Source organism: Lynx rufus, unplaced genomic scaffold (genome assembly GCF_022079265.1).
Source record: "Lynx rufus isolate CCGP_SWC_20201006 ecotype Redwood Valley unplaced genomic scaffold, mLynRuf1.p SCAF_4, whole genome shotgun sequence".
NCBI lineage: Eukaryota > Metazoa > Chordata > Mammalia > Carnivora > Felidae > Lynx > Lynx rufus.
In genome coordinates, this window is record NW_025814856.1 from 102,411,546 (window position 1) to 102,424,641 (window position 13,096).

The window sequence follows — 13,096 nt, forward strand, 5'->3', positions numbered from 1 at the left end:
AGAGACGTCTGGAAACATGCAGTGGGGTAAGGGGACAACCTTTGCCACATTACCATTTTCCTATAGGTCTTTGAAGCTCACTTCCCCAAATATTTTTCACTCACCTTCCCTAATGTTAACACCTTACATAACACAGTACATTTGTTAAAAATAAGAAATCAACATGGACACAATCCTACTAAACAATAGATGTTATTCAGATCTAACTAGCTTTTCCATCAGTGTCCTTTTTTTTTTTTTTGTTCCAAGATCCAACCTAGGATACCACACAAGGGGATTGTAACATAATCTAAAAAAATGATAAACTTTCAAGTTTTTATTACTGAGTATGTGTGTAAGCAATTCTCCCTCTGTCCCTGAGCCATATGGTATTTCAAAATGGGAATGAGGTCAGGGAAAGATTTGGAAATGTTTATTCTACACATAATTTGATAATAAAATAGAAGGTTTTAAAAATAATACAGCTACTAGGGGCTCCTGGGTGGTGCAGTCGGTTAAGCGTCCGACTTCAGCCAGGTCACGATCTCGCGGTCCGTGAGTTCGAGCCCCGCATTGGGCTCTGGGCTGATGGCTCGGAGCCTGGAGCCTGTTTCTGATTCTGTGTCTCCCTCTCTCTCTGCCCCTCCCCCGTTCATGCTCTGTCTCTCTCTGTCCCCCAAAAAATAAATAAACGTTGAAAAAAAATAAATTAAAAAAAAATAATAATACAGCTACTTTACAAATGGTGAGGTCAAAATTTCTCCTTCCTTCAACCTGAAGGAGGAAGGTTATATTTTAACCAGGAAAGCTTGCCAAATATCACTTTATCTCAGGTAATTCATGCAGTTGTAGACACCAGATAGGTAACTGCATTATGGGAGTAATGCTGACTCATTAGTGATAGTTCTTCCATCACAGGATACCAGGAAGCAAGGATGATGTCTGACTTGATCACCATTACATGATTGGTACCTGGTGACCTGGCCCAAAGCAGGTGCCGAATACATATTTGGTGACTGAATGAAGAAATTTTCTAGGCTATTTAAAAGGTAAAGTACTTAAGTTATTATTTTAAAGTATAACCTTTAAGGTTGTTATTTTAGAAATGATTTTATTTTTTAACAAAAATAACCATAAAGATTATTTGATATAAAACATTAATTTTTACCACTGATAATTCTACTTATAATCATAGTTTATAAGATTATAGGGCATTATATAATAATAGCAACAATCAATACAATTGTTACCTTTTGTAACAATTTGACCATTGAGGCAATTTAACAATAGCTACAATTCACAATTAATACAATTCACTCACCACATGCCAGCTATTCTCTTCTTAGCCTCTGTTATTACCCTTTCTGACTGCTAAGGATTAAGAGGATTCATCTGGGGAAGTAACTAATGAGCAAGGCTGCCGTTCTAGATTAGCCTGCCTGACTCCAAAGCCATGCTATTCTGCCTCTCAAGCAACTTACACTAGTCACTGGAAAATCAAGAAGCTCAAAATTTGACTCTAGGAGAAACCCTAGTTTTCCCTGTAGATTATATGGAATTGGAAAACAATGAGGCAATACATTTAACAACATATTGACAGAATTAATACCCTATGTGAATAGGGTCTTCTGTTCTATATAGCGGTATAAAACTTTCCCTAAGAATTCCTCTGTATTTTTGGACTATAGGGCTGGAAAACCAGAGAATAGAAGAAGCCAGCTAGCTCCTCTCAAAGTGACCACACCATGAGCTTAAACAAATCCTGGAGCTCAATCATTCCCCAGTGTAGAGTGGAGAAACTCTAGGCAAAGGTCCTTGGGAGCACTGACTATAAAATAAAGTTAGAATTAGTTCAAAGTAGTGATTTCCTGCCTTCCTTTGAGAGGAATAAGGAGACTGCAAAAGGAACACCCAAGTTCTACAGGGAAGGTATGAGAAAGTATGAAGAGAAAGATGTTTCACAGTAGCTGAAGTGCTCACTGCAAGCCCCCCACTGGTTCACCAGCTGCTCTCGCAGGCAAGCCCTCCTCAACTGGGATCCTGGGGGGCATCTGTCTTCACCCTCTTCTTCTGACAGGGAAGGAGATTAATATGGGTATGAGCTTTCACATCTGCATTCATTCCACACATATTTGGTGAGTACCCATTATGTGTCAGGACCAGTGCTAGGCACTGGGGCATCTGTAAAGGAGGAAGATTCATGGCAATGAGTGAATAAATACTTACAAATGAATGCACGTAGGCATAAGGACCCTCTAGTTTTTTTAGAGAAGACAAATTAACAATTATATTATAATACAATGGGGGGGGCGCCTGGGGGGCTCAGTTGGTTAAGCATCCGACTTCGGCTCAGGTCATGATCTCACTGTCCGTGAGTTTGAGCCCCGCGTCAGGCTCTGTGCTGACAGCTCAGAGCCTGGAGCCTGCTTCAGATTCTGTGTCTCCCTCTCTCTCTGACCCTCCCCCATTCATGCTCTGTCTCTGTCTCAAAAATAAATAAACATTAAAAAAATTTAAAAAAAAATAATACAATGGGAAAAGTCAAAGGTAGAAGAAGAGTACAACACAGAGGTAGTACAGATAAGGGAATGATTAATGCTGAGGGTGGTGTGGAGCAGGAGAGTAGGTTGATGTCAAAAAGCCATATTGGGGGTGCCTTGGTGGCTCAGTCAGTTAAGTGTTCAATTCTTGGCTTCAGCTCTGGTCATAATCTCATGAGTTTTGAGCCCCACATCGTACTTTACACTGACAGTGCAGAACCTGCTTGAAATTCTATCTCCCTCTCTCTCTGCCCCCCACCCCTGCCTCTCTCTCTCAAAATAAATAAACTTAAAAAAAAAAAAAAAAGAAAAAAAGAAGCCCCAAATACTGGTCTCCTGGTATCCCCACCATTTGCCCTTTAACAACAAAGTCATAGTGGGCTGTTCCCACTCTGACTCGGGGCTTGGCACGTGACTTGCTTTGCCCAGTGAGATGTTAACAAATGTGATGAAACTGGAAGCTTGGAAAAAAAAGTGCTGGCATGTTTCCACCTTTTTGCTTCTCTGAGATGGCCTTGAGAATATACCCAGGCCAACCTGAGAACATGCCTAGGCTAGCCAGCTGGAGGGATGTGAGAGCCTTGTGCATGCAAGAGACACAGGAGGACAGTCCAGTTGTCCCAGCAGATAAGCCTTTGGCCAGCTAACCTGCAGACAGGAGAAGGAGGTCAGCCATCATCAGCAGAAGCCCTCCCTACCCCACAGCTAACCACAGACTCAGGAGTGAGATTAGCAGAGACCAGAACTGCCCTAATCCACAGATTTGTGAACAATAAGAAAAGCTTATTGTCTTAAGACACTGAATGATAGCATTGCTTATTTCACTGCATTATTGTGGCCACAGATAACTGACATAAATGATAAGCAGGCAGACAATAAAGGCTTCTGAGATGGGGGGGGGGGATATCTGACGTTGGTCTTAAAGCATACATAGGAGTAAACAGTAAATACAAGGTATCCACAACACTGGCCTGCTAATGGAGAGGTTCTACATCTTCTATTGAAATTCAAATTAATTTTTTGTGAGGCTGTGGATTTTGCTTTTTCCTTCATGTAGATATTTTTTTTAACCTAAGAGAAAACTTCAGCTGCTTATAACACAAAGCTCATGAATTAATATGCTCTGAAATGTTCCCTAATTTATTTTGTTTAAATTTCGTAAAGTAATTTTAGAAACCTAGAAGAAGACTTCAACACTTGACCCAGTGAGTTCTGAAAGGCCATATGCTTTGTGTGTCAACAATGATTATTAAAATACTTAATGCACTGCTGAGTTTCCAAATGTTGAGTCCTTTCCCTGCCAAACAAGGAGGATGTTACCCTGTTGGGCATTCTGAATATGGTAAAGTTCACTTAATATTTTGTGCTCCATGCCTACTCTCTAAAACACATTTCCAGTCTGCTGCAGCCCGAGGACAAAGCACTGAGGACACACTCCAAGCAGAGGCCACTATCAAGAGTCTAATTTCATATGCCTCCAGATGCACGTAAGTGAAAAACATTTTGATTATTATTCCTTTCAATCCCAGATAAATTACATTCAATTACATAAACATCTTGAGGATCTCGGGTGGTTTTCAAGGTTTTTAAAAAAATAGATCTTCAGTCATATAAATGTACCCTTTGTTTATTTCTTAACTTTATTGCTATTGCCCCACCTTTCTCCTCTTATTCTCTAAGCTCTAGGAAATGATCATGCATATTAAACTCCCTTCAGTGTGAGTCCTGCCCTCCCCAGGCTGCAGAGATTCAATTTACCAGAGAAAGGAGCAATGTCTTGGAGTGCCAAAACTACAGGGCACTTCTCTGTACTTATTTCTCCTAACCTGAAATTCTACCTCTTAGCCCCAACTTGAACTACATATGGTGAAGCCAAAGCTATTCATCCTCTTATTTCAATCCAACTTCCCCATCCAGTGGGAAAGGTCTTAATATTACTCCATGACCAAATAATTTGAGAGCGGTTTTTAAATTTTTTCTAAGTGTTTTCTTTCCTTTAAAAACAAATAGAGTAAAACTATAATCCTACTCTTTTACATTTTCTTCCAGGAAAGGGCCCTGCCTGCCATCATCCATGCATTCACTCATTCAGCAAATATTCACTCAGTATCTTCTATATGCTGGTAGCAGTGAGTAAAACACAGGGATCTCTGCCCTCATGGAGCTGACAGTCCAGGGGGCATTTTCACATCAGTGAGGGCATAACATCAAAGTGAATGAGGTGCTCAGAAAGAAAGCCACACTGATCCACAAGAATGATTTACCAAGGAAACTGACCAAGAGAATATTCTCCAAGAAAGTGGTGCTCAAATTCTATTCAGAATGACTGAACATGATTAACCATGCAAGAAAAGAATACTCCAGCAGAGAGAGAAGCATGTGCAAAGGCCCTGGGGTGGGGTGGGGGGGCAATAAGGCAGGTCCAGAAGGGCAGTGTAGCTGGGTTGCTAAGGCAAGTAGAGGGGTGGTAATGAGATGAGGCACAAGAGGTTGGTTGGGGCACATCCCAGAGCAGAGGCCTTGGAGGCATATGCTTAGAATTTTAATTTTTATCCTAGAAGCCATGTAAAAACATTAGAGGTCTTTATGCATGGGAGAGATAGAATTTTATTTTCAGTTTGAAAAGTCCATCAGTTATAATGTGGGGATGCACTGGAGGAAGGGAAGAGTAGATGAGAATGGATTTAGAGTCAAGGGGGGAGATGACGGCAGCTTTAGACTTGGGTGGGAATACTGATATGGGAAAAAAATGCTCTGACTCCAGAGATATTTAGGAGGTAAAACATACAGGATCTAGTGAAGTATTAGATGTTGGGGTGTGGAGGATGACTCCTACGTATCTAACCACCCCAAAACCAGTATCATTGTCTAACTTGTCTTTCCACCAGATGTTTCTACTCACATCAGCTTCTCATGGACACCTCACACCACATCAAAATTCTTGGTTTCTTTCCCAACCAGCTCTCAACACCCCGCCCTCATTAAACTGATTTGTTCATCCTATTTTCCTCTGAGGTAGTAATCTTACATCCAGGGGAAAATGTCAAGATCAGAGAATATGCCAATTATTTCTTTTGGCTTTTAGTAAGATGCCACAAGAAAAGTCTAGCCCATCTGAAGTCACTGGAGAACAAAAGACACATATTTAGCTTCATTAAAAGAAGATATTTTTTTCTGGTCAATGAACCAAGACCTCTTGAGGGGCAGATAATCAAACACCTTCCTGAATCACTTTACTGTATCATTGGTTGCATCATGTATTTATCCACTGGTGGCAGGAGCAATTCTGACATTGTATTATGCATGGATGTATGTGTAAGTGACTGTGTGCACCATGCATGTGTGTGGGCAGCCAAATGCAGACCCAGGAGCCATCTATTTTTTGGTCTTTGCTCAACAAAATCCTCAACCCATTTTGAAGTATCTTCCTTCTCTTTAATCATGTGGTTTAAATGAGTATATCCTTTTATGGGGCGTCTTTCCACTCCCACTGACTGGCCTGGGGATGGCCATCTTAACCCAAGTTGAGTCAATCATAAGGCATTATGGTTGGCTGATTCAGGAAAAGGCATCTGATTCAAACTGTATGAATCAGAACGCTTTTTAAAGGATATTTGCACTTGGAACTAGAATTTCATATCAGTGGAATAATACAATGTAGTCTAGTCTTTTTGTGGCTGGATTCTTTCACTCAAGATAATTCCTTTGAGATCAATGTTGTTGCATATATTAGCAATGTGTTCTTTCTTATTTCTGAGTAGTATTTAATTATATGGATATGATGTAATTTGTATATCATTTGGGTTTGGCTATTTTGAATAAAAGTGTTATAAACATTTGAGCACAAGTCTGTGTATGGACATGGTTTTCATTTCTCTTGGGCAAATATCTAGGAGTAGGAAGGCTGACTCTTTTAGTAACTATGTGTTTAATTTTATAAAAAATTGCCAAACTGTTTTCCAAAATAACTGTATCATTTTGCATTCCAGCCAACAATGAATCCAAGTTCGATTTGCTCCATATCCTCATTAACACTTGGTATTTTCCATCTTTTAAGTTCTAGCCATTCTAATGGATGTGTAGCCATAGTCATTATGATTTTAATTTGCATTTCTCTAATGACTAAAGATGTTGAAATTCTTTTAATTTCTTATTTGCCAATCACATATCTTTCATAATGTGCTTATTCTATTCAAATCTTTTGCCTATTTTAAAAAATTAGGTTTATCTGAGTTATGAGTTCCTCATATGCTGTGAATATAAATCCATTATCAGACCTAAGCTTGAAAACATTTTCTTCAAATGTTTAACTTGCTTTTCATTTTCTTTTGTCTTCTCAGGTTTTTAAAAAAATTTTGTTTTTATTGAAATATAGTGGATATACAATATCCTATTCATGTATATTTCACACTGATCCAATATTTTTATACATTACAAAATGATCCTCACAATAACCCTTTCATTTGCTTAATAGTGCTATTTGAAGAGAAAAGGGTTTTAATTTTGATTATATCTAATTTACCAGGTTGTTGTTGTTGTTTTTAACAGTTTCTGTTTTTTGTGTCTTACCAAATCATTCCCTAACCCAGCATCACAAAGATACTTTTCCTGTGCTTTTTCTTCTGGAAATTATATATTTTTAGCTATTACATTTAGATATGTAATCAATTTCAAGTTAATTTCTTTCTTTGTTTAAATTTTTTTTTTCATTTATTTTGAGAGAGAGAGAGAAGGTGGGGGGAGGGCAGAGAGGCTCCATGCTGTTAGTGTGGAGCCCGATAAAGGACTTGAACCCATGAACCATGAGATCATGACCTGAGCTGAAATCAAGAGTTGGCCACTCAACTGACTGAGCCACCCAAGTGCCCCTTATGAAGTTAATATCCAGAGATGGTGTGAGGTAGGGGTGTTGATTCTTTGTTTTCCCCAGAAGTGGCTATCCAGTTGTTCCAGCACCATTTGTTGAAAAATTATCCAATTGTCCATGATTTTGCCTGCACATTTTGGCAAAAATCAATAAGCCATTATATGTGTGGATCCATTTCTGAATTTTCCATTGTATTATTTTTATCTATGTGTCTATCCTTGTACCAATACCACACTGTGTTGATTAGTATAGCTTTATAATGAGACTTTCAGTTAGTTAGTATAAATTCTATGATCTTTTTTCTTTTTGTTTTGGTTATTCCAAGTTCTTCATATTTCTATATATATCTTAGGGATAGTTTCTCAATTTATTCAAAAAACCCTTCATGATATTGATAGGATTGCACTGTAGCTACAGATTTACTTGGAATTGACATCTTAATACCTTCAGACTGAGAAACATGGCACATCTTTCCATTTACTGGGTCTTTTAAAATTCTCCTAGTATTTTGCTGATATTAGTGCACAGGTATTACACATTTTATTAAATTTATTACAAAGTAGTTCATATTTTTTGATTCTATAAAAATATAAATTTCAAGTTCAAATTTCTCATTACTAGAAATATGGTTAATTTTTTAACTTGATATTGTATCCTATGACCTTGTTAAATTCAATTATTAGTTTTAATTTTTTTAATGTTTATTTTTGAGAGAGAGAGAGAGAGAGGGAGAGAGAGAGACAGACAGAGCATAAGCAGAGGAGAGGCAGAGAGAGAGGAAGACACAGAATCTGAAGCAGGCTCTAGGCTCTGAGCTGTCAGTACAGAGCCTGACACAGGGCTTGAACTCACGAACTGTGAGATCATGACCTGAGCTGAATGAAGTCGGATTCTTAACCAACTGAGCCACCCAGGCACCCCTCAATTATTAGTTTTAAAAGCTTTTTTTAAAAGATTCTTTAGGATTTCCTCTCCAGGTAGGTAGGTAGGTAGGTAGGTAGATAGATAGATAGATAGATAGATAAGGCTATGGATCTGTGTACATATATCATGTTGTCCAGGATTATAGATAGCTTTCCTCCTTCCTTTCCAATTTGTATGTCTTTATTTACTTTTTTTTGCCTTATTATACTAGTTATGATAATGCTGAATAGAAGCTGGTTTGAGCAAACATACTTGCCTTGCTCCTAATTGTAGGAGGGGAAGTGTTTAGTTTTTCAAAATTAAGTATGATATTAGCTGGTACCTTTTTCATATAGTCCCATTATCAGATAGGAAATATTCTATTCCTAGTTTGCTGAAAATTTTTATCAGAAATGGATATTGGATTTTATCAAATGCTTTTTCTGGTGCCACTGAGATGATCATATAGCTTGTTTTTGGTATTTTCATACAGTCCTCAGATTACCATACATAGTCAAGATTATATTAATTCCTGATAAAAGTTCTTGTTCTGAAGTCTATTTTATCCAAATTAATACAGCCAATTCAGATTTCTTCTGATTAGGATTTGTAGGTGATATTAATTTATCCTTTTACTCTTAACCTATCTATACCCTTACTTTTAAAGTGGGTCCTGAGACTAGTCCTAGTTTAGTCTTTTTTTTTAAAAGCCAATCTCTAACTCATTTTTATTCATTTTATCTATGGGGAATGATATGAGACTTACAAAATATTATCAATAAAATGAAATGGCATTAGTCTGATGTTAAAGTGAATCCATTCTACTTCAGAATAATCCCAAATTTTTTCTAAGTCTTTAAAACCATTTATATTGTAACCAATTCTAAATTTGATTAAGAATCAGAGTGTAATTTACACTATGGAATTTTTGAGTTTTTAACATTGCCTTTTACAATAGGACACATAATTTATGGCATCTCTGATTTCTCAAAACTTACAAGCATTATTTCTGTGCTTGGCTACATTAATTCTTTCGGTGACATAATCCATAAAACTGTATTTAAATCATCTAATACATATTAGCCACTCTTATAGACTGAACTTCAAGTTTTCCTTAAGCGTGACTTTCTATCCTTTCCAGTTTTAGTACCATTTCCCTTAATGTCAATGAAAGTACAAGAGATGTTTAGTAGTTCTGCTTTCTCTGCTTTCATTCTTAAGATCAAATTAACCAAAAATATATTTTCTAGTTCTATCCACAGTAAAAGCATAAAAATAATGGCTAGCTCAGAAGCAAAGCATCCCTAGCACCCAGATCATGGTCTCTAACTACCACGTTTCTCTTACAATAACCAGGGATCCTTGTCAAAATGGCTGATATTGGGCTAGGGCAGACAATACAGAAGATGATCTGGGAACATTTTGTTGCACAAGAGAACAAGTTAGACCGCTACCATGATCATGTCAAAAGGACCCAAGAGTCAACCTGAAGAGGCTCTCACTAACTAAAGATAAGACAATTTGAATATAAATGAAGTAATATTGACAACAATGCAAACATATCAAATATATTCAATAGGAGTTCATAATGATACTTAAAAACCAGAAATGAACAAATAAACTGAAAACCAAAAGGCTTCATGGGTCACCTGTAGAAAATGCCAAGTGAACCAACTCAATATTTTGATGAAGAACCAAACATTTATCCTGCCTTTCCTATCCAACCACGCTGTAACAGGATGACCTGAGAGTTACTCATTGTTGAACCACTCAAATTTATTAACAAAGAAGGAATATGTAGTATATTAAACCATCTGTTCCCAAGAGTGGGGCTAGCTCCTCATGTGAACACACACTCACAACAGTATTGTCGTTACTAGAATGTGTCATAAACCTGAAAGCATTCCAAATTTTAGGTCTCCTGTCACCATCCTTACTTCTTGAATCTCTTCTTTCCTCCCAAGATGTACTTTTTAAAGTTTATTTATTTATTTTGAGAGACAGTGTGAGCAGGGGAGTGGCAGATAGACAAAGAATTCCAAGCAGGCTCTATGCTTCTCTCTCTCTCTCTCTCTCTACACACACACACACACACACACACACACACACACACACACACACAACTGTAGTTTGGGACTTTCCCTCAAGACAGGAAACAAACACTTCCACACTTCCCAACATCATTCTAACACCATACTTCACAGAATTACCTCTAAATACCAGGAGAAAATGGGGCACCTGGGTGGGTCAGTCGGTTAAGTGTCTCACATTGGCTCAGGTCATGATCTCACAGTTCGTGAGTTCAAGCCCTGCATTGGGCTCTGTGCTGACAGCTCAGAGCCTGGAGCTTGCTTTGGATTCTTTGTGTCCCTCTAGCTCTGCCCCTTCCCCACTCATGCTCTGTCTCTCTGTCTCTCAAAACTAAAAAATACATACATACATACATACATACATACATACCAGGAGAAAAATACTGAAAAATGAGAGAGAGAGGGAGAGAGAGAGAGAGAGATATGTTTTAGAACAAGTCCAGAGAAAGAGGCATGCTCCACTAATACAAGGAAGTAGAGACACAAGGTGGTTAAACATGGCATTGGAGAAAGCACTCCCACAGTCTGGAAGACAAAAGGAAGGGATCAAATCCTGGGCTTGCCAAGCTCAGCACCACAGCTAATGAAAGCAGGTAGGGCAGGAGTGAGAGGCTGGAAAAAATGTGCAGGGTGTGGTGGCAAACTGTGGAGGGGGACGGAATGGGTCATCCAAGCTAACTCTCAGCCTAACTCAAGGAGGGAGGGAAGTAGGTTCATTTGAGAGAGGGAAGACTGCAGTCAAACAAAGAAACAAAGAAGAAAAAGGAGAGGAAAAAGAGAAAAGAATCTATACATGTTTAATGGTATGCCTATGATAGTTACCTACTAGTCTTTTGTCAAAAACAAGGAAGGTGTACGTCATTTTACTTCATTTCCTCCTAAACATACATTTTGAACTTTAACAATTCAGCAATAATAAATACATAGTGGTAATTTTGAGGTTTTTCAGCTATGTTACTGCTGAATTTATAGACTGAATTGAATCTTTCAGCTAACATTCCCTTTAGATGAATGAAAACTGTTTATTCAAGACAAGAGTTCTGGATCCATCTGTGTAATCAGGACAAGGCACACACAGTGCTGACATAATCTCAATTCATGTATACAAATATGGCATGTGACCTTCATTCAGATGTTAATTTTCAGATACTAATGGAAATAACTCCAAATTTCTCCCCTGTTCTGCTTGCTCTTCAGAAGTTCAGGCATATAACATGTTCTGATCATCAATGCAAAAGTCAACCAGAAGAGGGGAACACACCAAAGAAATTACCAAAGTCAGGGTAATTTCCTAGGAATGTGTAAAGTATTGTGGTGGATGAATACCTTAATCAAATAATGATCTTAATGATGATTCAGGGGGAAGTGGGGGTCCATACCGCAGCCCACTGTCTTTTGAATATCCAGGTAAGAGAGTTTTAACTTTCCTTTATTATACCTAACTATGTGTTCCAAACTGGGTAAGGAGAAGGAAGAAAAAGTGAACACTCATGGAGGACAGTGTTCTACAAGTGTTTCATATGACAGTTCTTCAAGATAGGCAAAATTATCCTTATTTTTATAGAAGAGAAAATGGAGGTATAAAATGATTTGCCTAAAACCAAACAGCAGGTAAGTAGAAAGGTCAGCACCTGGTCTGAGTTGGAGGTTGTCTCCTCTTGGGTGACAGACTCTGCACCCACACTCTGCAGCCTACCTCTGACCCATCCCACAACACCTCCCAGGCACCATATGCTCCAGGCAAACTAAGCTTCCATTCTCCAGCTGTACCGTGCCAAACCTACTTCCACACTTCTGCACAATTCTGCCTAGAAAGCCCTCCCCTTGAGGTCCACATGGTAACTCTCACTCAGCTTTTAAAGTTTCTACTCAAAGGTTTTCTTTCTCTGAGAACATTTTCCTGTAAGGCTTCTCATCAGAGTTAGCAGTTTTTCCTCTCTGTAGTCAGTCACTTTGTAAACACCCTTATGGCACAGAACTGTGCTAAGTGTGACGTGCTCCCATGTATGCCCAGCTACCCTCTGGACTATAAACTTCACAAGGGTGAAAGCTACACACTATTTAATTTCAGGAGGCTAAGACTATGTGTCTCCAGGCAGCAGGTATGCAAAACACTGAATGGAGAGAGGATACCAGAATGAGTGAACAAATCAGTCCCTGCTTTCCTACTCTGTAATAGTGCTCTTCAAGAGAGCACAGCATGCTCTCTGTTTGCTGAATTACTCTTAGTTTTCCAAGACACTATCTTTCTTCCTCACCAGTACCACCACCATTTACTGAGTAGGTGAAATAACATACAGGTACATACCCTTATTGGATTTTCGCAACACTCCTATACCATAGTTTCGTTTCTGTTTCACAGAGAACAAAACTGGGTTTCAGAACCACTAGGTAACTTGACCAAGCCAACCTGATTACCAGGGGAAGAGCAGGATGTGAAAATCCATGTTCATTCCACCAAATCACTTTGCTTTCCCATTGAAGCAAATCTCAAACCTGCGAGAGCAGCTGGACGTTACCCAAAATGGAGGTGTCAGCACTTCATCTACCATTCTTTCTCTTTATTACCTGTCTACTCGTTACATAAAAATGCTCTAATATGTTAAAAGTTTGTGATTCTGGCTTCCTGTTTTAAAATTCAAACCATTGCTCACTATGCAAGTGTCTACTGACATAGGATCAAAGAGCAAAAGGTCGTCTGTTTTCAAGCCCTTGGT

At 38.5% G+C, this 13,096-nt stretch overlaps 1 protein-coding gene across 2 annotated transcripts in view; it reads right to left on the bottom strand.

Moving 5' to 3' along the window:
- ICA1 (islet cell autoantigen 1) overlaps positions 1 to 13,096 on the bottom strand; it is a 129,022-nt gene that overhangs the window by 42,353 nt on the left and 73,573 nt on the right. The window lies entirely within an intron of this gene.